The 26,270-nt window shown below is 40.7% G+C and overlaps 1 protein-coding gene across 2 annotated transcripts in view; it reads right to left on the bottom strand.

The window, feature by feature from the left end:
• The window catches only part of PRICKLE1 (prickle planar cell polarity protein 1), a 105,261-nt gene extending 79,523 nt beyond the window's left edge, over positions 1–25,738 (bottom strand). The window contains exons 1-2 of one of the 2 annotated variants that reach the window (XM_032646083.1): positions 25,467–25,738; positions 20,578–20,700 (exon numbers count right to left, since the gene is read on the bottom strand). The gene's annotated coding sequence lies outside the window, so the exon portion shown is untranslated. Of the gene's footprint in view, positions 1–20,577; positions 20,701–24,534; positions 24,617–25,466 lie in introns of those variants that run through there. The other variant, XM_032646081.1, reaches the window with a different exon arrangement.
• Between the last annotated feature and the right edge of the window lie 532 nt (positions 25,739–26,270).

Below are 26,270 nucleotides of genomic sequence, written 5' to 3'. Positions count from 1 at the left end.
GGGCCTCCTGCAGTGGAAGCACAGAGTCCTAACCACTGGACCGCCAGGGAAGTCCCATGACCTTATATTCTTTTAAAGAACTTCCTTTTCCCATAGAGGAGCCAGAGCTGATGTATACGGTTGACATGGTATAAGCCACAGCCAAGGGAAGCTAAACTGAGGAGGCAGAAGATACTGCTGGAAATACAAGTATATTGAATTAGTTAATTTTCTTAGGCAGTCAAATAGCTACCAAATAGGCAGGATTTTTTTTTAATCTGACATTTAACCAGGCGTACTGAATTGAATGATTTATTTTACATGTCTTTTTTCATTTGTGAGACATCCTAGCTTTTAGGTTGCAGTGTAGAAGGTAAATTTCTGTAGAAGACTGAGAAATTGGGAGCAGTAAGTGATTTGAAAGAAAAGAAAACCAAAGGACAATGAGTTCAGGCCCATGTGAAGTGCTAGACATGCACTGAAACTCCTTCAAAGAAATCACTTTTTCTTCTTTGGCACTAATATCATCTCTCATTTCAACAGCCACTCTGTTTCCTGGTGGCTTTTAGAAAATAATGTTAACCTATATAATCCATTTAGCCATCAGAGGTCTTTTATTTAGAAGAGTTATTTTGATGTCAAGATGCTTAAATGCTCCTTCCTGATTAAAATGTACCAAAATAAAACCTACTTAAGACTTTCCATGCGAAGGGAAACATCCTGATCTCTCTTCCCTTAGATATAGGCTACCGACCTGCCCTTGGCTCCAGTATTGATTTTACCTGATTTGATTGACCACAATTAAACAGGTTTTTACCACATTCTCACAGCGGGGGAAGTACATTCCAGGTGCAAAGTCTGGAGCCTGTGCTGAAGGTGTTATACAATACACAAATCACTGGCAAGCAAAACAACTGTATCCATGCTCCCTAAACATCGCTTCACAAAATTAATGTGCTAACCATTAGTTCTACATACGCTGGGAAAGAAATAAATAGGAACGAGTTCTTCAAACAAAGTGGAGATATAAATTTTTAAATATCACAGATAAAATGGGAAATCATTCAACATTTAGATATCCTTAGTCTTTGAACTCAGTATTCAAACTTATTTATACCATTTCTGTTGTCTGAGACTATTGGTTGAAGAGTGTGGAGATAGTACCAGAGACAGAGTGTGGGAGAGAGAGAATAAGTGATCCGATTTTCCATTAAAGGCAAGCTTTTGTTAATTCTGGACTAGGCAGTTATTTAGTTACATCTGTGCTTTGCCGTGGCTGAAGGCAGTAGCCCCAACCCTGGACAGTCACTTCACACATGGCCACTACTGTTCACAAGGAACGGTAGGCAAGAAGGGATGTGCATCTGATTCTGGAAAAAATTTCCCTTAATCTTGGCAGGTCCCAAGCACCATCTTCATGCAAGAAACACATGTACCATTGGCAGTTCTAAAAACCAGTAATAATATTGCTAACTTGTGTTAATAATATAAAAAATATTAATAGAATCCTACCCCCAAAAAGAACAAAAATGTCTTCCAGGATTTGTGATGCCTGAAATGCTATAAATCTCTGAAGACAGGTTATATCCTTCCCACTTCCCTGAGGCATTTGTCACATTGCCAGACAAGATTAGAACCAGATAAGCCTCAGACACTTTTTGAAGATATTAGAAAGATCATGTTAGGGGAAATGGCTTAGGGGTTATACTTTATCAAACCAACATCCTTCAAATGCCTCTTACTAATAATACACTGTTGTCTGCTACAGCAAGATGGTGGGCACTGAGGCAAGAAGGGAACCATATACTTAGTAATAACCTTTATTCTGCTTTCCTTTTCTGTGTGCTTGTGAGGGAAAGATCTATTAAAAAGATAACACAATAACACAATCGAAAATAAGACAATAGAAAAGTCCCCAGCACCAAAGGCATTTTTCATTATGAAAGCCCTTTCTAACCACTCCCAGTCACTTCTCTGACCTTCTTTTTTCTAAACTTTCCTGTTACTCCACCCAAATTTTTCTCCTGAATAGTATTTTTTTTCCTACTCCATTCGACTCACAGTTTTGTAATACTCAGTCACAGAATAGCTTACTACTGGCATCTATCTTGGGTGAATATGTGTTTTCAAATGCGTTATTTACAGTAGAAAGTTAACGCCATTCTGTCCAAGAACTAATGAACTAATTTGGTTTAAATTTAAAAGTTATACTTTAGAAGCCCACAAATGTTTTTCAATTGCAGGCAAACATATACATTACAAATCCTCACTAGAGATTTTATCAGGGTGTATAATGAAATTTGTCTTATTTTCCATTTTAGATGTCCGTTTTTAATGAAAATGACTCAACGCTTATGTACAGTAACTATGAAAAGTCATCTCTAAGAATGGCCAAGATACATTGCTAATTCAAAATCACTGTGGGAAATTTGTCAGTCATTGAAGTCACCGTACGGTTGCTCCCAGACAAACAGGTGAAAATGTAATGTCTCACCCCCCCATTTTCAAATCAATCAAAAGGCAAAGATATCTTATCTCATTTATTGTATTAGAAAATTAAAATATATGTGCTAACATGGTAAGAATACAAAGGGAAAGATTAGGAGGGGGAGGGAAACTTCACTAGAGATTGTCTAAAAGAGTGAAACCCATTTTGAAGATGTAAAAGATGTTGATAACAGACTCAAAGTATATTATACACATAACAGAGCTAAAGGAAATTAAGAAAAGTTGCTAATGTACTTGAAATGTTCCTGAAATCAGCTGAAGTGAATTCTAAAATAAAGCACCTCTGGAAGATATCTTAAAAATAAATTTAAAAAATGAAAAAAGTTAGAACTAGCAATGCAAAAAATGAGAAATGAATATATGTAAGAAAAGCCAAGATGAGAAAGAATCAAAGCAAGGCAAAGACCTGCAGATAAAATTTAAATATCAACTTCATACTGTGGTGAAGATGCGAACTCTTCTCCTTATATGAAGAGTGGCTTCAGTACCCTAAATCACAGATGGAAAAGAGAAAAAAATAAATGATGTAACAGTGGAAGAAACTTTGTTGCTAAGACAGATGATGGAGATCACTGGCCAGAAACACTGGATCACCAACAAAGACATAGCTTGCATTCAAATTTTAGCAGATTTAATTAAAATTTTAAAATTGTGCTCAGGACAATTTCACAGCTCTGGAAGATAAAGAGCTAAGTTACTGCCACAAACAGAAACTTGCCTGTGGTGAGCCAAGTTCAAGCAGGGTGAGTAAGAATACTGACTGTGGCTTTCTCAAACTACACTTACATATTGGGTTTTTTAAAAGCTATTTATATATATATATATATATATATATATTTTTGCATTTCTTTGCAAGACTTAATTACAGACAAACAAAAATCCTGATCAGTTGTTTCATACTTAAATAGAATACAGTTGGGAGATCATATAATTTATCAATGCAAACCAGGACATTTTTTGAGTGCAACTAATAACTATGTTGGGACAATAGACATAAACCAGGATGTATAGTCATCCTAAATATAGCACAATTCTAAAGTGAAATAACATTAAAAAAATTGGACTCACCACCCCCCCTTCTCCCACTATGAAAAATGTCCCTTTCCAAAATTCTATTGCAATCCTTCTGGAGGTCGTATTTTAAAATGTAGGAATAACATTTCCCAAACTTCACTGAAGAATTCAAAGAAATATCCTCAGAAGGGTTAGTTGTAAAAGGATTTAATTTAATTTTTGTCAGTTTCAGAATCATTTGGATTCCAAAGTCCAAGTGGAATGTAAACAAAAGCAAAAGGATACATTTACTGTAATGTATCCAGATGTAGAGCTTAGTGACACTGGTAATAAAGAACAATAATTCAATTATTGCAAAAAGGATTAGCTTGCATTTAATTTGCATTAAATAAATACAAATACATTTTATCTGGGGCAAGACACTAGCACTAGCAAACTGAAAGTAAACAAAGAATCTCAAAAGGAGTTGACATTGATACCACATGTTTGAAAATATCATTCATAAATATCTGAGTCAGTACCGTCAAGGTCAAATACAAATATTAATATCTCACTTAGGGTTCCCAGATTCAGGGACATCTGAGTTGCTGCTGGATATCACTAGCCTTCTGGGGACAGCAGCTCTCTCTGTGCTGAGGAACATTCAAGCAGCACAGCAGGACTGCTGTGGGTGACGCCTAAAGGGAGAGGCCATCAGCGCTGAAAGTTTTAAAACAGGGGGTTCTTCCAAATTCTCATCAGCCAAGCAAGTTGGAGACAGGGGAGAGCAGTGTGGGGAAGAAAACCGGTGGGTTGGGTCACCTTAAGAGCCCAGAGACTCTGGGAAGTACCTCCATCTAGGAGGGGTGTGTTTTGGAGACAGGGGGAGTAGAGCAGGGGTGTGGAAAGCAACTGTCCCACCTCAACCTCCCCCCATGCCCCATTCCCAAAGTGGTGCTTTATCAGAGGCCATAAAGACCCTGATGAACTGGCATTAAAGAAACCAACATGGAGGCTTCCCTGGTGGCGCAGTGGTTGAGAGTCCTCCTGCCGATGCGGGGGACACGGGTTCGTGCCCCGGTCTGGGAAGATCCCATGTGCCGTGGAGCGGCTGGGCCCGAGGGCCATGGCCGCTGAGCCTGCGCGTCCGGAGCCTGTGCTCCGCAGCGGGAGAGGCCACAGCAGTGATAGGCCCGCGCACAAAAAAAAAAAAAAAGAAAGCAACATGGAATATAGGATGGGATCCTTAAGGGACACAGGGAAAGAGAAGAGGTAAACAAAGGGGAGCCCTTTTTATGGGTTCACTCTCCCCAACGACCAAAGCAGCCCCTCTTCCTTACTGGTAAAGCCTGACTAATCCTGCAGTTTGTTTTTTTTGGCCTCGTGCCTTACGGGATCTTAATTCCCAGAGCAGGTATTGAACCCCGGCCCCAGCAGTGAGAACACCGAGTCCTAACCACTGGACCACCAGGGAATTCCCCAATCCTGCAGTTTTTATCCATTTGTTCTGTGTATTTGCTTGCATCTGCTTTTTTTTTTGCTAATTGCTTTTCACCCACAGCCAGTTCCCCTAGCTTCCTTTTTTCTTTTTAAATCAGCACTGACCTCATGATCCCAGAGGCTGGTGAGGGGAGGTTGCTGGAGACGGACTGGGCTAAAGGAACTGATGGAAGAACTACAACTACCCTCTGAGGAGCTTTCTTCCAGGTCTCTGGCTTTAACGCCTGATTCTGTGGCTGTTATACTCACCTACAGTGGGCCAGAATGAGAATCTGGGGGTGGGGGGAGGGGGAGAGAAAATGTGGTTCTGACCTGGAAAGAGAAAATCTAAGCAAAATATGGGGGCGCTCTGTCTGGCCTGTGTTGCTAGATGGTTAAAGGCAAAGGAGAGACTCGAGTGAGATGCTTGACGGGGTGGGCTCAAGAACCAGGCCATGGAGGGCTCATAGGAGAAGCACAATTTGAACGAAGAAGTGGCACAGTCAAATTTTCATTTTAGATCACTCTGCACTGTGAAGGCAGCACGACTAGAGTCCAGCAGTCTGGATGGTGGTTTAGTGAACGAAGATGAACTGAATCTTGGAGAAAACAGGATAGCTGGGCCCAGAAATGTCCAGGAGGTAAATTAGATGGGACTTGTGGTTGAAGGAATGTGAAAAAGAGGAGTGGAGGATAACATTCAGGTTTCTAACTTGGACAACTACATGGTTTATGAAGTTACTGTATAGATATAGGACATATATAGATGGTGGAAAAGGTTTGAGGATGGACAGTGGCAAGCAGAGTGGCTGGCCGGGGAGGTGACAGTGGTGTCTCAGCGTAGGTACCCTACGTGTTGATCTCAAGCAAACTAGGGCGAGAACGTACTGGACTCGTGTAAGAAGTCTGGATTCCAGTCTGGTGCTAACATTTAGTAACTGTGTAACCCACAGTGATTCTCTCAACCACGGGGAACCTGATTCTTCATTTATCAAATGAGACAACTGACCCACAGTTTGTTACCAGGACTAAATGAGAATGTGTGTAAAAGCATTTTCAGTGCTGAAGCATTGAAAGTCTGAACCTAAGAAAGTCTCCACACCCCCGTACACTCATCAAACGTTTGGTACTATTTTCAGCCAGGAACCAGAGGTACAGAAGTGGACAGTAATCTCACAGGGGCTGATGCAGTCATCAGGATCTGGTGTCCCAAACTTGGCTTTTCACTTGAGAAACATTTATTTACTCATCAAGGAAAAAAAATTTGAGCCCCTACTTTACACTTAATCTAAAAACGGAAACACAAGTAACACTGTTTTCCTTAAGGGCCTCAGACTTCAGGGTGCAGGAGATAAAATATAAAGAGATGAATTATAATATATGTTCAGCACTGTAACAGAGGTCCGAGGATGAATGAATTGGATGAATTTGCATGCCATCTTTGCCAAAGGGTTAGCTAAACTCCTTACTATTCCAATTTCTGTATATGAGGGGCAAAAAGATTATTACTACTATTTTATTTTATTATTTTTTAACTACTATTTAATTTTAATTTTATTTTTTTTGGCCGAGCAGCATGCAGGATCCAAGTTCCCGGATCATGAATTGAACCCATGCCCCCTGCAGTGGGAGCACATAGTCCTAACCACTGGACGGCCAGGGAAGTCCCTATTTTAATTTTTCAGTTGAAGTATAGTTGCTTTGCAATGTTCTGTTAGTTTCAGGTGTACAGCACAGTGATTTAGTTATACGTAGGGTAGGTGTGCTGAATGCATTTTCGACTTACGGCATTTTCAATTTACAATGGGTTTATCGGGACACCTAACCTGTGGGCTGAGGAAGATTTGCATATGGAATACTTTTCCATATCAAAAGCAAAATTTTATATTGTGATATTAAGCTTCATAATGCCCTTATATTTGCAATTTTTATAAAGTATAGTTCAAGTCCACATTCATTTGGAACAGAAGTGACTGCTTTTAGGTAATGCATTTGTTTTACGAAAGGAAAGGTCATTTCAAATTTGTTTAAGACTGCCATCTAGTGCCTCCTTTCTCCCTATTGGATGCAGAGGCTTTCTGTGAGCAAGTTTAAGGAGAGTCTGTTAACTCAGGTTTTAGATACATAGCAGTAACCTTTTTCAGCTTGGATGGCATTCTTACGGTACCAGCTGTGCCGATTAAGGAAATTAATTGTCCTGCTCAGCAGTCTTAGAGAAAAAGTGAGGCACAGACTTGAAGTAAAGTAAAAAGCAGTCATTTATTATCCTTTGTTGACCTATGCAATCAGACATGACCCTCAAAACAAGACAAATTAACTCCTTTGTGGTGATGTAATCCCTATAACAGATGGATTGATGATGGAAACATGTAACCCCACCAAAGTTCACGTTTAAGATGAGCAGTGTGGCACTGGAAACTCTGCTCTGGCCGGTACAGCTGAAAGATTATGTCAGCGGCTGAAGAGCACAGATTCTGAAATCAGAGTCCTGCAGAGACACCTGCTACAGACTAGATAGTCACTGTGTGACCCAAGGCATTCCTTTGTGAATCAATGTGAAATCAATGTCCCAGCATGATGTTAGGTGGAATTGTGCTAATGGACAAGTAAACTAGTAAGGGACACATAGCAAAGGAGGCTTCGGCCTTATGAGCTCATTAGCCAATTGGAACTGGAATAGTTCCAAGACACCTGTGTGGTTATGTCCACCTACCTGAATTACGCTGGAAGTTTCAATTGGATACAGTTCCCTTCCATGAGTCATAGATTATTTAAGTTTTACTGTGCACTGTTAAACAATTGTCATATTCCACGCTTAAGTGGCTGCCTTCCAAATGGGGTATGAAGTGATTTTTGTGATAAAATTCACTGGAGTCCTAAAGTATAAATGAAGTGTACTGGTTTTAGATAAAATTCCATCTGGAAGCTCAACTTATCAAGACATTGATTTGATTTCAACAGCTCACAGAATTATGATGAGGCAACTCTGAATGGCACCCATATTTCTCTTTCTAGAAAATACCTAGTTTACTCATAAGTAAAATAAATCTTTAAGAAGGTCTTTTCATATTTATTTCAGTTTAATATCACAAGTTAAAAATTCCAAATTCAGTGAGTTCTTGAAAATTATTATATAAACTTTAAAATATATAGTCAAAATAAGAAAATATTTAACTTTATTTTGAAGCAACTATTTTGTATATTTGGGAAATTATTTTCACAAGCATTTATGTGTTAAGGTCAACAATAACCAGTTTAATTTAATATGCAATAGTTTGTGCGAATGTAACCTTAACCCCAGAAGTTGTCTTAGCAAATATAAAACCTTTAATTTCCTAGGCTTTATCGTGCAAATCCCCTCAAATCACCTGTCAAATTCTACCTTCATCTAGCCACTGAAAAATGTAGAGTAAAATGTAGCCATTTGAACTGTGAAAGTAAGTATAAACGTCATGGATAGGTAATTTTTGCACATGTTAAGATTAGAAAAGAAAAAAAACAAATATTTTGGGTTTCTCCATATTATAGACTTGGTATGAGTTTCAGAGTCAACAAAAACGACCAGTAAAAGGGATTTTTTGAAGAAGTTATTTCCTCCTCCAAGAGAATTCAAAAAGAAGCTAATAGGAAAAAGAAAATATCCCTGTAGCTTATATTATATATTGATCAAAACCAAAATCCCTGAAACCAGCCTAGGGGAGGGTAAAACCATCCAGCACAAACCCAGTCTGTAGTTAAAGCTAGTGGTGAGAAGCAGACGAACTCTGGGGACCCAAGCCTTTGGTTTGGAAACAAGCAGGGATTCTGGTGGCTTTTCAAATCCAGCTCCTGGGATGGAAGCTTGCACTTGTTTTTATGGTACAAGATGATGATCCCCCAGCAGGACTCGGGTGACCTGGGTCTTCAGGTCCTGATGTGCCAACAGCCTCGTGAATGTCACTTTCATTCATTGAGCATCAGAGGGCTCATTTACTAATGGAGGCCAAGCATCCTTCCTCTTGCGTGAGTGCATTCCCCAGCCCAGCCCACCACATCGTGGCGTCCTGAAGGATGGAGCGGGTGGGTCACATCTTTGGATCTTCCTTTCCTTTTGCTTCTACTCATCACCCCCTTTCTTGTGTTGTACAGGAATATGTCTATGTTTCTTCAATAAATATGTGTTAAATGAATAAAATGAATGAATGAGAGATAAATTTTAAGTGTGAACAATTCGGGTAGATTTCACATTACAATTAACCTTCAAAGATATGTAAGCATTTGCAAATGAAAACTATCTATATTCCAGATTATCTTCATCTATACTTTAGAACATTTAAACAAGGAAATATTTATGGGTTTTCCCCCTGCCAAGAAACATTTAAAATATATCACTAATACTTAATTTCCTTATTTAAAAACTAACACGCCTACAGCATAAACTACGGAAAAAATGAAAAAGGGACACAAAGTCATATCCATTCCTAATCTACCCACCAAGAAATAAACCATTACTAACATTTTGCTGATACAAAAACTTCATGGAGAGTCAGTAGGCCATCCACACAGGGCATCAAACCCAAAGCACCTGGGGACCCATAGGTCCGGGAGAAGGTCCCCAGTTTCTTGTATGTTTTTAAAAGACTTTTCATCAGTTAATCCAGGGAGTTCCTCGAGCACTGCAGGACTGTTTCGTCCTAAAGAAATTTAGTGGCTTCTGATCGCTAATTAGACTGTACTCAGTTACACTGAGAAATGTAATGACCAAATAAATAAGAATATTCCACAAAGGAGTCAGCTTGAGAAATGAAAATAATAATGAGGGCTGCTTTAAAATTCTGGAGCAAAATAACCGAATTACCTTAACAGGTATTCTCTTCAAGCCAGGACCACTAAAACATGTGCATGTCAACTAGACCAAAAGCCAAGGATGGGCCCATGCAGGCACCTCTCCCTTGGGTTGCATTAGAATCAGGCTCACAAGCTCCCATCCATTTTTCTCTTTATGGATGGACTCTATCTGGCCAACCTGCAATCCGGATTTACCATCAGTTCTCCTTCCTCTTAAATTGCTGACTTATACGAATAGGTGACTCGACAAACATTGTTCCCAAAGATGGGGAGACTGAAGTTTTTTGTTTTTTTTTTTTTTTTTTTTCAGTACGCGGGCCTCTCACTGTCGTGGCCTCTCCCGTTGTGGAGCACAGGCTCCAGACGCGCAGGCTCAGTGGCCATGGCTCACGGGCCTAGCCGCTCCGCGGCATGTGGGATCTTCCCGGACCGGGGCACGAACCCGCGTCCCCTGCATCGGCAGGCGGACTCTCAACCACTGCGCCACCAGGGAAGCCCTAGACTGAAGTATTTTATCCTAAGAATAAATTTTTGTATAGATTTCTTCTATCTGTGGTTTTCAAACTGTGTGCAAGGAACCAGGACCCTCACCTGGCTGAGGAGGAGACAAGGGCACTGAAAGGGCAGGGCTATAAACGGGAACTTTGAGTTGCCAGGTAACATACAGGATGCACGGTTAAGTCTGAATTTCAGACAAACCATCAATCATTTTTTTAGGGACATGCAATATTTGAGACACACTTATACTAAAAATTCTTAATTGTTTACCTGAAATTCAAATCAACTGGGCATCTTGTGTAGTTTTCTTATCTTGACAAACCTGGCAGCCCTATCACTAACTCCCTTTCTCCCTCCCAACAAAAGCAGTTTCTACTTGACGTGCTGGAGTTCCAGATTACCTTGTGTTTGAGAAAAGTGTTCAGCTATCCGAAAAAAGTTTGTAAACCACTTTGCTAGACGAATCTGGGCAACACTCTGAACTCCACTGTCTGTGGACTTCTCATGAATAAAGCAGAGTGCATCTGGTTGTTGTGAAAATTAATTAAAGCTTGTAAAGCCCTTTGCGATTGGCATGTTCACCCACATATGCTACAAAATATTTATCACACGCCAGACTGCCTGAAAACATACTGATTGCTCAGTGAACAATCAGATGGCAGAAATTCTGAAAGATGTTAAATCACAATTTTAATCTCACTACACTGAAGAACCACATATTGAAACACAGCAGGCCTTCCAGCCTAAGAAGCGAACTTACCTTTGAAAAACAAACATAACGTAATTTGCTTTTAAAAAGTACAGTATTCTAAATTATATTGTTATGGATTTTTTTCAGCTGAATCATAGTTTTTGAAACAGGAGATCAAGAAATAACCATCAGGAAATGAAGAAAATAGTTCATCTCCTACAAGTCTACTGTCTGCTATTTCTGCTTGGTAAGGTTTTTTAGACTAAGAAAAAGTTTTTATGAAAACAAAACAGAGATACCAACACAATAAAACACATCTGGTGGCCACTTGGTGACATTTAGGCTCTTTTTTGTCCCAACCATTAGCTTTCATGGAAAGCACTTACAGTACTTAAAGCAGATGTCATAAAAGTACAACACATTATATAATGTTGTCTAAACACTTGAGTCTGAAATTGAAACCTGGCAGTGAAACTGAAGAGTAAATAAATTTAGATTGTACCAACATAACAATGAAAAGACACAAGTGTAAATAAATACCTGGTGGGTTGGCCAGGTTAATGCAACATTTAAGGAGAAGAGAGAGCCCTTAATCAGAAGCTTAAAGTCAATTACAGAGAAGAAAGACAGGGTCACAATTAAAGTTGTCAAAACTCATCTCTTACTTCTGATTGAAACTGAAGTTTTATAAAGGTGACAATAAGTCCATGACTAAGAGCATAATTAATCTTAGAGCCAGATAGAAAGATCTGCAATTCATTGAGCATGATGCTTGCCTCATGTTTCCTGCCTTTGCACACACTTTGCCTTCTCCCCAACCTGAGTCATTGTCCAATTCTAATGGCTTGGTCAACTCCTATTCAGTCGTCAAGACCCATCTCAACCATATCCTCCTCTCTGGAGCCTTCCTTAACATTTCACACAGAACAAATGACTTCCACTTTTGGCTTTGTGCCACTACTATATCTAGTACATTTCTATTCCTGCCTCTACCACAGTATTTCACAAGTGCTTAAATGCCTTCCTTCCCTACAAAACGGTGAGCTTTTTAAAGACAGGAACCATTCTTATTTGATGTTTGTATTCCCAGAGCCTAGCACAGTGCCTGGCAAACCATAGGACTCAATGAGGGTGTGCTGAAGTGAAAATGGTGCCCCCAACCTGAAATAAAAATGGGAAGCTTAACATTAAATGGTTAACATGCGTTTGTAAGCGCAATTTCTTCTTACCTTTCAGAGGAGAGAAAAGGCGGTAGAGAATATGCAAAATAGTTACCATCACTTTGAAGTGAATAAACGGTCAGGAAATGAGGCAGAAGATGAAAGGTTCTGTATACCCATTTAAGGAGCTAGAACAACAGAAACTACTGTGAGCTGTCCCTAAAACATCTCTGCAAAAGTATGCCAACTGTAACCTGGAGGGCTGGCCTCCAGACCAAGGAGCAGATGCGACTTTATTTCTATTCCTCCCTCTAACCTTCTGCTGAGAAGGCCCACAAAGGTGTCATTAAGAGATGGAATGCCTTCTCGCAGCACTTTCACACACTCATTACCATCTGATAGCGTTTGATCTCTGAGTCATGGCTGAAGCGACCCAGATTCAAACTGGTGATTATTAATGTCACATTTCTATAGTACTTCCTATTGGAACAGCACTTATAGTCACTTGCATATCTGCTGGGATCGGGGCCACGGCTCATTGAGTTGTTCATCTGAGCAACTCACAAACTCCATCTTCAGAGATATAAGTAGTACCCTACTTCCCAGTGGGCGGCTGTAACTTCAGGCTCAGCCTAATTAGAATGTGAATAAGATCCAAGGGCCTGAGAATTTGCGTAAAAGTTAGTGATTTAATTAATCACAAAAATGATTTTTGCTACAAAAATGGAACAGCCAGGCCAGTAGGTATGGTGACACAGGCCAACATGTATTATTTAAGATTAATACAGAACGAGTTTCACCACTGACTGCGTATTTATACCAGCTTTTATTGGGAGGGTTGGGGGGGGAAGAATATTATTATGGTTTAAAAAATATTAAGAATGCAACTAAAATGGATGCTGCGCTACTTTTATTTTCCAGCAAACCCTCTCTAAACCTCCCCCAATTAATTCCAATTTGGTCAATGGACACACACATTTTAAACAAAATTATAATCACTATTGATTACATAAGTAAGTGAACATACTACTTTGAGTCTTACTTTATAAATTTTCCATATTTCCCACGTATAAACACAGTACTCACGTTTGTAGCTTTTAGTATGACTATAACTATGCCATTGTTGTAACTACATCAGATTAATAATTTGCTCTGAATATTACTGCATTTTTTTAGCTCCTCATATTAAATTATAATGTAACTTATTAAACCAGACTTTTGGTAACGGGAAGTGTACATTCTCTTAGGTCTTTAAAACACAGCTACTGTTGAATTTTGAATTGACCACACTGAGTCATGAATAAAGAGACCATTTTTAAAAGTTGCACCTGGTTAACATGAATAATTTTGAGTAGATTGTTAAATAATTCTAGTCAGGGACTTAGGTAATGATGAAAATTAATAATAATAACAATATTAGCTCCCATTTATTAACTATTCCCCTAAAGTTTTAGCCTCCAAATCCAGTATTTTAGAATCAAGGAAATTTTGAGCCTAAAATGTCATCAGGCCTCTCACTTATCATTCGGGAAACTGAGGCACAAAGTGGGTAAGAAGTCCAAAAAATTAAGTGACTTGTCCAAGATTACATGTAAGTTAGTAGTAGTAGAGGCTATAATTATCTAAAAGCATTTAATATAGAACAAATATAAACACAGCAATGTTTACAAAACAATAAAACATCATCAAACTACTTTAGATAGATTGTAAGTGCTTGCTTATTTTTCCTCTTTCTTTTGTTTCCTTCTCTAGAAAAATTGAACTACTAATTTATTTAGGAGTCATCAAACCAAAGCTCCTTAGGAAGGTGCATCTTGAACGAACAGGCAGCTTCTCCATCAGTAAACTGGGGATAACCTTGGTTAGACCTCTACACAAAGATGCAGTGAAGGTAAATGAGATGAATCTGAAATTGCTTTGTGTACTTCGGAGGTATTAGCCATATTAGTAATAAAGAACCCCTGAGTTAAAACATGATAATTTCTGGACAAATACATTGGCACAGCTCCTTAACAGGAAAGCTGACTCACCGCCAATTTAGCCCTGGAATCTGAGACATTAAAATAATAATTTCAAGCAACCAGGTTTCCTACTGAGCTGGCTGAAATCACTTAGAGGATTAGCTTTTCACCTCCGGAATTTAAGTTGGGATTTCTTGAGTGAAAGATAGTCCATCATCCTTATTTTAACATAAAAGTCTGTCAGAAGATACTACCTTTTTTTTTTTTAAGGTTACAGAACAGCATGGGTGCATTATGAAGTGGGAAGTCACATAGCTCACAAATATTTGGTCTTACTTCTATTAATATGGCATCGATTCGCTATAAAATTACATATCATTGAGCACTTTGTGGTGGAGAGAAGGGAGGAGGGGTATTTGATCAGTTTCTTTCCTCATACTCCATAAGATTTCTCTGGCTTTACTCAGATAAGGGAGGAAACAGCTCAGAAACTCCACTGTAGCTGCCCCGCCCCCAGCCAAATACACCAAAAGACTCTGTTTTGGAGATTTTCTCTCAGATAAAAACAGCAGTCAGGTCTCTGTTTTGTTTTTTTGTTTTTTCTAAGGGTTATTTTATGACATATAGATTTTCCTTTTTTTCTTTTTCTTTTTGGCTGCGCTGGGTCTTTGCTGCTGCGTGTGGGCTTTCTCTAGTTGCGGCAAGCGGGGGGCTACTCTTCATTGCGGTGCGCGGGCTTCTCATTGTGGTGGCTTCTCTTGTTGCAGAACACGGGCTCTAGCCACGCGGGCTTCAGTAGTTGTGGCACGCGGGCTCAGCAGTTGTGGCTCGCGGGCTCTTAGAGCGCAGGCTCAGTAGTTGTGGCGCACAGGCTTAGTTGCTCCACAACATGCGGGATCTTCCTGGACTGGGGCTCCAACCGTGTCCCCTGCATTGGCAGGCGGATTCTTAACCACTGTGCCACCAGGGAAGTCCTGGTTTCCGTTTTTACTTTATATATAACATTAAAATGGCCCACAAATGCCTACCCTGTAAAATGAGAGTGGCCATTTGCTAACTTTATGATTCTATTATGAGAATGGGAATGTAAGAGTAAAACCCTCTAACTAGCTTATACACATTATTATACATATTATTAGATCAGAGAGGGGTGTTCCAATTCGAAGCTCCCCAAATATTTGCAGTCATTCATTCTGCAGGTATTTATTAAGTAGTGCCCTACTATGTGCCAGGCACTACTCTAAGAATGGGCATAAAGCCATATACAAGACAGCATAGAGATTTCTTCCTGGAACAAACAGCTACAATAAGTAGATATCTGTCCAGGAGTGGTAAGTGCTATGGAGAAAAGTGAAGCAGGTTAAGGAGTTTGGGGAATGCTAACTGGTGGCTGGGAAGGCAGGGGTGCTGGTGTTTCATGTAAGGTGATCAGGGAGGGCTTCCCTGATATCAGATGCCTTTTGAGCCGAGACCTGAAGGGATGGAGTGAGCCATCTTCCCACTTGGAAAAACCAACACGTGTGCTTTTATATTAGCTTGAAGTCCAGAACAAACAAGATTAGCTGTGAAACTTCAGGAAAGTGAAACCTACAAATAATAAGGCTTATACCATACTTTGGACCAGCCCTCAATTTATCTCCAATGATCCTGAAACCCTGTTTAGCGACTACTTAATCTCTTTCCTGACTAAAATGCCTCACAGTAGTATCCCTTCACATAATGACTAAGAGAGAGCTTTCCTGTTGCGTTGTACAAACAACCCAAGCAGATAACTCAGGTGTCAATGTCCACTCTGAGGCCCTGATTAGTTGATTTGGCAGTGGGTGTAGGAAAAAAGAGCTCACGCTAGCTGATTTTGCTACTGGCCATGCCTTCACAGTGAAAAAGTTCAGAGGAAACTGGACAGTTATCCAGGTTTTAGAAAGGTGAATTTTTAAAGTTCTTTTAATTAAAAACAAAACAACACCCTCCCTCCTCTCAAGAACAGCAACATACAATAACAACAAAAAAATCAAGTAAACTAGGTAAGTATCAAATGTCTCCTTTTGTTCCTATTATGCAGACACAGCCAGCAGTTATACTGATTGGTTTAAGTTATTTTTATTTAGTCTATGTTCTACAGTAATGGTAATAATGGATAATGATAGGAAATAACCCAATTTTTCAAAGACTGAAGAGCAGAGAAACAAAATGAGCAACAAACTCTTTTAATCAATTTGCACAAAACTATGCAACCAAGAGTTTTCCTACTCTTGATAATAAAACTTTCAGATGCATCATAGTTATGAGAAAAACAGAGTGTGCTTCTCATATTTTATTGAGATTTTCTGATTTATCGTATCTAGAACAATATACACATGTGTGTACATATACATATATCTGTGTATACACACATGCACTGTGGATATGGACACTTTAAAAGCACTTTATATGTTATGAAATATATGATGTGGAATCATGTCTGTAAAAGGATCCAACACAATTGCTGGCTATAAAAAACAATTATAATTAGCAATCGATTTTAAAAGTTTGACCTTTGTAATTTAAAATATTTAAAAATAAGACTTAAAATTGTACTAGAGTTGTACATTTGTCAGATGAGCTCTGAAACCTTTATAGTGACTTGGTTGGGTTATACTTCTTAAACTGACACACATAGGTCATGGCAGAAAACGGAACAATCATTCATTCAACAAATGCAGGAGCCCAAGAGATAAGGAAACATAAGACACATTATGGTTTTCATAGGATAATCTGTTTTTCATAGTACATTAATTGCACTTTCAAGTAATATGCTTAGTATCTTTTTTGTCAACCTCCAGATACCTTTTCAGGTGATGTAACTCCACATTTAAAGCAATGAGGCCAATTGTTAATCTCGGAAAAACTATAATCAGTACACTATAGAGTATCCCAAAAGTCTGGAAACATAAGGTAAATAATGTATTTATTATGTTATCTTTCAGATGAACAATTACATCCATTGTCTTAAACTTGGAGGCACTTTACCTGAAAGGTACCTGAAGGCTGACAGAAAACATATTGAGCATATTATTTTACTTTATTTCATTTTTAATTTATCTTTTATTGAGGTAATATTGGCTTATAACATTATATGTTTCATGTGTACAGCATTATATTTATACTTCTGTGTACACTACAGAATGTCGACCATATTAATCTAAAATAACTAACATCACATTTTCAAAGATTCCTGAGTTTTGGGGCTCTCTGTTGTTGAGTGTCCACTATGTGCCAGGCACTGTGTTAGGTGTTGGGTATGAAATGGTGAACTAATGTTGTTCCTCCCTTATATCAATTACCATCTACTCACAGGAACAGAACATAGATCTTCCCAGAACTGAGTTAAAATGATGTCTATATTTTGACAGCAACATTAGGAATGAACGTAGCTGTTAAGAATGAATGAACAAATGAACAAAACAGAAAGGAAGGAAGGAAGGAAAAATGTTCAGTCTGGTAGGATTAGAAACATAAAATTTTAGAACTGGAAGGAAATCTTAGAGATCATCTAATTTAGTGGCTCTTAACCACAGCTGTGTATCAAATTACTTGAAGAGCTTTTTCAAGTTAAATGTGCAAGACCCCACCCCAAACCTGCTGCCTTAAAAATCTCTGTGTATTTGCATTTTGAAAAAGCTCCATAGGTGTTTACGGTTCAAATCTTTGGTTAACATGCACTGACCTGGCCTAATTCCCTTACTTTATATATGAGGAACTGAGGCCCAGAAAGGCTGAGTGGCTGACTAGAAATCACACAGCTATTATACTACAGTCCAAATTTTCTGATTTTCAGAAAATGATGGTAGAAAAACTGACTTTTCCTGTACTATTATATTGTATCACCACTGTCTGTTCTTGAATCTCTGCTCAAGAAGAAATAGGATAAATGGACATGTACTTGACCAAAAGTTACTGAACCAAGGTAAAAAAAGCTAGTGTGTACAGGCAACATGAACACATAAAAAACAAAGACCCATCATGTACCACTGTAACCTGGTTGCTCCCTGCTTAAACAGCCAAGTCAAGCCAGTTTAAAACTCTCCCACACAAATATCATTATTCCTATCAGTTTCTCATTTCAGCACTGCACTGAATAATAATTTTGGCTTTTGTGGGTAAGGAGAAGAAGAGAGTGATTTTTTCTGGTTTATTCCTAAAATTCAGAAGGTTAAAAAAAAATATGTTTCCAATACCTCGATATGAAGAAAGCTTGGTCTGCTTTTAACACGTTTGGCAGTACTTGAGGACATGTTTTTGGCTATTAGCCTGACAAGCTGTTTAAGCTTATAGAAGACCCACAAAGGGAACTTATATGATTAAGTTAGTTAAACACAAACATCTTCTCTGTATATTTTATTCCCTCCCTTCACATTCACAAAAACATAAAAGGCTAAAGCATTTCAGAACTAGGTGAGGGGGCAAGTTATTTATCACTTCAGCTCCCTTCCCAAGGCTTGTGTAAATAAGAACTGAAGCAACTCAATGAAATTATTCATATGATCCTTGCAAGGAACAAAAGCTAAGCATCAGAAAGGAGTTCAAAATTCCTAAGAAGCATATGAATTTTCTTACAAGAAACATCTGTGATGCTCTAATGCACTTCAGAGCTAACTTTATCTCTTTCTAAAAATTATGTAACATGCACATACTTCAAGCACTGAACATACTTATTAATTACATAGTCACGGAAGAATTTAAAATGCTGTCTCCTTTTGACACACATTATAACAAGTATTTCAACACTAGAGCACTAAGGAGTCTTCTTACATAAAATCTAACAGTTCCTGAAACTGTTTGGCAGAGATATTTTATTTATTTATTTTTAGGTCTTTTTAAAAATTAGTTATCTATTTTATACATATTAGTGTATATATTTCAATCCCAATATCCCATTTCATCCCATCACCTCCCTCCCTTCCCCACTTTCCCCCCTTGGCGTCCATACGTTTGTTCTCTACATCTGTGTCTCTATTTCAAGGCAGAGATATTTTAAAGCAAAACAAAATGCCATGCTATCTAGGTCTTTTTCAGATCCTAACGAAGGAACATAGATTATTCAAGCATGTAAATAACAGAGTTGGAAACATCAATTACAGTTAACAAGTTATGAGTTTCTTCAGAAGAATACCATACTATTTATTTATCACTGAGATAAAAGACAAAAAAAAAAACAAGTACAAATGCCTCTCGTGAAACTATAACATGGTCTAAATCAGTTTACTATTATTAGATTAAAAGAATGTTGTGTATGAGTGTGTGTGTGTGTGTGTGTGTGTGTGTGTGTGTGTGTGTATCCAGAAGACTGCACTGCAACGAGGGCAGAGGAGCTGGCCAATATAGAAATGGGTTTTAATAGACTTTCTACTTCAACCATAGTTACTATAGTGGGTTTTGTCACTATAGCAATGGACCTGGGTGGACTGAGTATTTGGCAGGCTGGGGTGCTCAGCTGGGAAAGCAACATAAATCTCATTCTACCTTGAGTTGAATAAATTTCCTCTGAGAAGGTTTGCTTAATTGAAAGAGTTTTCAAGGAGAAAGGACAAGTCTAAGTGTCGGTTGGTAGGTGCTTCTTACACTAAGGCTAACCTCGCACCCTCTCCTAGGTTTGGTCAAAGCCCCCCACCATCATTCATTAGTGGTAGGACACTGGATGCAGGCAGTAACTTAACCTCCAGGATCTCAATGATCCCTAGCAGCCTGGGTTAATTTCAGCTGTCTCTACAGGGGCTACATGAAACATGGCATTTACAAATTTGGATTATACAGCACTATTTATTACATGATGGAAGATTTCCAAAAATGCCAGAAGAGATGTTGGCATTTATGCAAGTCAACTACTGTTCAACCCAAAGAAACACTACATTCTATAGGATGTGTTTGCCAGGATTGAAAGAGCCTGTGTGAAAACACCCTAATTGGGACCATCTTAGCACCTCAGCTATTGGATACCCTCTAGCTCCAGGTGTTATGTTTCAAATGGGCCAACAAACCATCCTGGAAACAGAACCCCCCAGTCCTGCTACTAATCCCTTCACTCTAAATCCTGAAAGTGTATATTTTCTTATTTTCAGATTTAATAAGTCAAGTATATCTGGTAGCTATTAAAAGATTTAAGCCACTACTGTTTTAAAAGGTTTCAGTGTTCAGAGATTTCAAGCCCACAGAGTGGGTGATCTGGCAGGTTTGGTTGCTGTAGAATGGTGAAATTATTTCCATGGTTCCCTCCCTGCCCTGCCCCCCACCCTATGCCCACTGTTTTAAGAATATTCTTATTGAACTTTCTCTACCTTTTTAATGTGTCTTTAACGTATGTTCATGGGCTCACAAAAAGAAAAGTAGAAGAAGTTGAACGAAAGACACTGTACCCAATAATCTTCAGTGACCTAAATTGATAATTATAATGACAGATCCCTAAAGAAGGAGGGGGAAAAATTCGAAAACGTTGGCTACTTACAATATGTGATCAGATAACCTTTCCTTCTTTTCTTCTTTGGGGAAATCCAAACTGCTGTACAATGTTTCTTTACGTTTTCCTTTACTGAACAGTCCTCATGCTTGCACAAAGCCAAGGGCCATCCTAGAAAACCAGGGCCAATACTGTATCACATTAAGTGGTGGCTACCTTATATCAGACTTTTTTTAAAAGGTGACAAAAATGGGGTGGGGGAGAGAAGGTGGTTATAAAAAGCTTCCCAGGAAACCAAATAGCCTTTATTTAAATTAAAAGCAATCACAGCCTGATTCTTGGAACACACTTGGAAATGCTTTTTGGCATGCAGCTGCTACATGCCGCCAATATTGTGTGTAATTGGAAACATTTCAAACAGAATTGTTACCAAAGTCAAAGACCATAATTGTAAGCTGTGGGATCTGCACTGCAGATAAAAGCAGGGCAGCTGAGGGAGAGCACGCTGCACCCAGGGGTCTCCTTAAGGCCACATCTGACTACAATATTTTCACTGTATTATTGACAACTCTTTCTTTCCAGAGACCCAATGAGACAAGAAGGAAACAGAGAGAAGCGTACACAAAGCAAAAGCTGGTGGGTGCTATAAATCAGCAGTCGGGACAAAACTCTTAGAAAGGAGTACATGACTTTAGTACTTGAACAACTGAAATAACACAGCCCGCACTTTTTTTTTTTCTTCTGAAGTGTAATCCACTCGAAATGAAAGGCTTCTCTCCCAAGACTTTAGGACAAACCTACCAGTGAGAAAAAATGCAACTGCTGTTGAACTGGTCAGTTGTTTTATAGAATCGCTTCAGACGAAGTTATAGACAGGAAGGAAAAAGTTAAGTAAAGGGGAATGACAGTTGCTTGCTAGTTTAGAGCTCTAAGTTTTAAAATGTTTACACTGGCTTCTGTCTTGCTGGTATTTTTATTTTTATTTTACATTTAAAATCTCTCTTCATAAGGAAATGAATCTGGAGAGGTCTAATCAGTTCAGGCTGGGCAATCCTTCTTGTTCTAGAGAGGTCCATTCAAAAGTGACCAAAATGCATTTAGAGTTTAGTCTAAACAAGCGCACAAAACAGAGACACAGGAAGAATTACTGCATTCTTTCTGAGAGGCTTGAACCCGTCCCCCCTCCCGCCCCCCGGGGACTGGAAATAGAGCCAGTGGACCACTGGCTCAGGAATGGTTCTTGGAAAAATCGTGTCATTCTGGCACACGGGAGAGGGGTCCGATTATTCTGTCGTGTCTCTGCGCCAGGAGTGTCATGACACCAGCGTGCTCCATCTTGTAAAGCCTGTCTCTTCGTCCCATCCCTCCTTCAGGAGAGAGGAGAGTGAGGGAAATGGAGAGTGAGGTGGACCCCCGTGTGCCATTTCGGGCCAGGCCTTTTCCACTGTTCCAGAATGTTCCTCCACCAACACACACTTAGTTAACCTCCGCGACTTCAGTTCTGCACGGCCACAGACAGGAAGGTTGGCTATTGGTTGCTGGCGGCGCTGAGGTGCTAGGCTTGTGTGCATCCAGAGACGGAAGAGTCCAGAAGGGGGGCCGGCTGGGTCCTGGCACTCGGCTCTGGCTCCACGTACCGCCTGAGGTTTCAAGGAACTGCATCAAGGCAGGACTTGGCACCAGGACTACCGTACTTCCCTCTCCCAGCTCGTTTGCTAACACGACCTTCTAAAGACATTAGTGTGTAATACGGTACTGCTTTATTCTGTGACCAGAAGACAAAGCAGGAGTGGCCCCTCAAAACACCAACCAACCAACCAACCAACCAACTAAGAAATATAACTCATTTACTTTCCTAATTCCTCTTTATTGTGAAATAATTGGACCTGCATTTAAGCAAACTGAATATTCTCACATGAATAAGAGTTAAACAATTAACATTATTTTACGTAACCTGGAGGGAAAAAAAGAGAGAGAGCTATTTTTTTTCCCAAGGGGAAGGAGTATACCCTGGTCTACTGGCATCTTTAACATTTCTATGCACAGATGAGAATCACTTTGATTTTCAAAATTACTTTCCTTCTTTAAAAGGAAAAATTTACTCTTTAGACACCACCTTAATGGGAAAATTAACAGTAGTTAACTAGAATAATGTTTTCTGAAAATTGTTTCCTGTAATATGGACAACCCAAACTATATCACTAAAATAGTTACTTAATTACTGGAGAATCATTTTAAAAATTCTTGTTCCATCTAACGAGTATTATGAAAAGTCACTCATAATACTCAAGTATTTGTATTTGGTTTTCAAGTAATTATCAATGGTTTTAGAGAAATTATCTTACAGTGTCACTTTTTAAAACTTAGATTTCAGCTTACTTTTTAAAATTCTAACTTAAGAAATTTTAAATTGTCACCTTTTTTTCTTTTGTGTCTTTTCAGAGTTATCATAGCAGAGGACATTAGGAATAACCAGACTTTTACCCATATCTGACTCTAAACTTAATAGTTTAGCTATTAACCCTATAAGGGTCTTTTTTTTCCTCCAGCTGATATTAGCTTTTATTTGGGTGACCCAAGCTGACTCATTACCACCTCCTTTATTATAGAGACAAATGGCGGTTCCATGGACCTTGATTTTAAAAACATGATAAACTTTTAATTAAAGGTTCAGTGGTATTGCTGGCAGAACTGATTGAATCTGTCACTTGAGTAAAATACATCACTTTTCTTTTAAAAACCTGTGAACCAACAGGCTCCCTCAGTGATAAATCACCAATTAGTACCAAATTAAGGATTGAAAATTAATTTACAAAATCCATTCTCTCACATCAATATAGCTACCCCTATGTCCCATCCAGTCCTTTAGGCCTCTCTCCCTCCCTCCCACACTGATTCACAAGAAGTCACTATTGTTAGCCATGGTTTATTAAAAGAGAGATTTTCAAGTTCATCAGCAAGTGTGCTAACTTTCAACTGTGGGTAACGTCCATTCATTTCTAGCACCTTTTAGTATTAATATGTAGAACACATGCATTGTTAACCTTTAAATCCTTTGTATAAACATTTCTGGAAGAGCTTGTAAAATATCTCCTTCTGTGTTTCCTGACTCGCCAGTTGATGGCATTTAGGAACCTCCTGGTACCAGCAGGTGCTGTATTTTGTTTTCTTCAGGCTCCAGCTGGGCTACAATGACAGATTCCTGTCCCAGGCCCGGCCCAGCCACCTAGGCTAGGACCACATGGAGGCAAACTGAACCGGGCCCCACCAGACAGCAAGATAAATGGCTGCTGTTTAAGTTTATATCCCCTAGTGGGAGTAAATATTGTTCCAAAGAAAAAGGCTTGACAAATATTGCGTCATCCTTCCAGAGCTGTCTTGATTAAAGCAGAATCTTTGGATTAAGTTGGTGCTCAATTCAAAATGTATCTATCTTGCTGTCATGGGATTTTTTTTTTTCCTTCCTAGAGTCTGAAAACAGACATATTGTTGGGGATGGTGAAACAAGGCTGCCACCTCCCAAGGGGCTAGAGTCTACTCTGATAATAGAAGGCGGCTGAACATTGACACTTCACTGAGGATAATGGAGACAGCAAAAGCTTAGTGGGAAAAGGCCAGTTGTCACCTAAGTGACAGGCAACAGCTGAGCTCACACATCTGGAGCCAGACCAGGGCAAACATTCAGCAACCCTCACCCATCTACACCTTGGGTTTGTCTGAAGTAACAGACGGAAGTTCCTTTTACTCCAGAGGCACATTATAAATTAACTGATGGTGAACCGCATCAATTATATAACATCAGCGGCAGACAGTGCCTTCTGAGGTCTGGTTAAAATCGGGGGGTAGACAAAACTGTACCGGCATGCACAAATACAATTTCATCACATGTAATCTGTCCTTCATAAAACCCGTCCCTCATAAAACCCGTCCCCAAAGCCACGTATATATGCATGCTTTTTATAGCACAAATGCATCTTAACTCCTCGGGAGAGGCAAGATCCTTACATGTTCTTTTCCTTTAGGCAGTTCCCATGCTGTGTTCTTCACCCTGCTCAGGGCCGCAGCTCTGCCTACCATACTCTTCAAAATCAGCAACCAAACGTGTTTGGCTTAAGACTCTGAATCCTCCTCAGGGAAGCTGGAACTCAGGGCAGTGCCAGCCATCCTCCCCCCACCCCCACCTCCTTCTTCAGCCTCCTGAAGACAATCTGTGGACAATTTTCCCGAAGTCCCCCAAATGACATGGCACTGCCAACAGTCACTGGCGATGCCGTCTGTTTTTCTTAGAGGGCAATGAAAATTTAACAGCTTTCTGCTGCATCCCGAGTCCTGGTCCTGCTAATTATTAACATGCCCAGTTTCTCCAACTTTTTCTGCCTAAAGGGAAGAAGACGCTCCCACTCTTTCCCATATACGTGCAAAATCCAGAAAACACCACTGCTGGGGCGGGAGCGGGGGCGGGGGTGGGAGGGGAGAGCTGATGCACCTCAGCCAAAAAGCAATCGGCCCTTTCCCCAGAGCGTTAGGGGAGAATAGGCACCCTGCCTCCGGACGCCAGTAGGTGACAGGCGATCCTAAGAGGTGGACACAGACCAATGCACCCCGGCCTCCCCGCGCCCCGCATCGCCCCAACTCTGGGGCTACTGAACGGGTTTCCACGCAGGAGAGAATCAAGGGAAGAGTTGGTTGTGATGCCGCAAGCGGGAGCCGTGCGGGCAGCCTCTCTGAAGCCCTCTTGGTGCTGCAGCCCCAGTATCTGCTTTCACTGTCTACCAAGCCCAACAAACCGATTATGCCCATCTCCCCCATTTTCTGCGACACCGACCCAGTCTGGGTGTCACAGACCCCCCGCAGTGACGCGGACCGTGCCGGGCCCTTCCCCTGCGGCGCTCGCCCCTCACCGCCGCACCCGCAGCCCCTCTGCGGAGCCCACTCACCCCGGCGAGGGAGCGGGACTCGGCTGGACCGTCGTCGGCGCCGCGGCGGGTCTGCAGAGCTGAGGTCCGCGGCGTCAGCGGCGGGCGAGGGTGGGCAGCACGCGAACCATCCGAAGCCCGGGACGTGGCCGTGCCGGCCGCGGTGCCCCTCGCGGAGGTCAGCGCAGGCTGTGCGAGGCGGGCACGCTCCGGGGCGCGCTGTCGGGCGCGGCGGCCGCGGGAGGCGGCGCTCGCTGGGCTGCAGGCGGAGTGCGCCCTGCTCTGCAGCCCGCGCCGCGCTGCAGCGCACCCCGCCCTCGGCAGCCTGCCCGGCGCTAGCGAAAACGCGGACCGCGGACGCCGCCGCGGGATCAGGGCTGTTCGCGCGCCCACGCGCCCCTGGCTCCGCCTGGAAAGGCCGGGTCGGCGCCCGGCTCCGGCGGCGGGGCGGGCAGGACCGGCTCTGCGCAGCGGGAGGGCTGAGCTAGGCGCTGGGGGACCGGCTAGATGAAGTTCGCCTGGGCGCAACCCAGGTTCTCAAGTGCAGTTGGGTAGTCTCCTCTGCCCCGCCCCCGATCTTACGCCTTTTTTTTTTTTAACCAACCATTCTGATGGATTGAAAGACAGGAAGGGTGAAGTGGGGGAAAAGACAGACTCAATTTCCTCTGATCAAACGGTTTGGGGGTTGCCTATTTGGGTTTCTCCTCCTTTGGCGTGGAGGGGGGGGGTAGTTAATTAAACTCTTACTTAGATTCCTTCCGGCGCGCCTCGCCTCACTGGGGACCCGCTTGGACTCGATCCTATCTCGTGTAATCCCACAGGCTG

The sequence above is a fragment of the Phocoena sinus genome, chromosome 10 (genome assembly GCF_008692025.1).
Source record: "Phocoena sinus isolate mPhoSin1 chromosome 10, mPhoSin1.pri, whole genome shotgun sequence".
Taxonomy (NCBI): domain Eukaryota; kingdom Metazoa; phylum Chordata; class Mammalia; order Artiodactyla; family Phocoenidae; genus Phocoena; species Phocoena sinus.
This window is presented reverse-complemented; position numbering and strand designations above follow the sequence as displayed.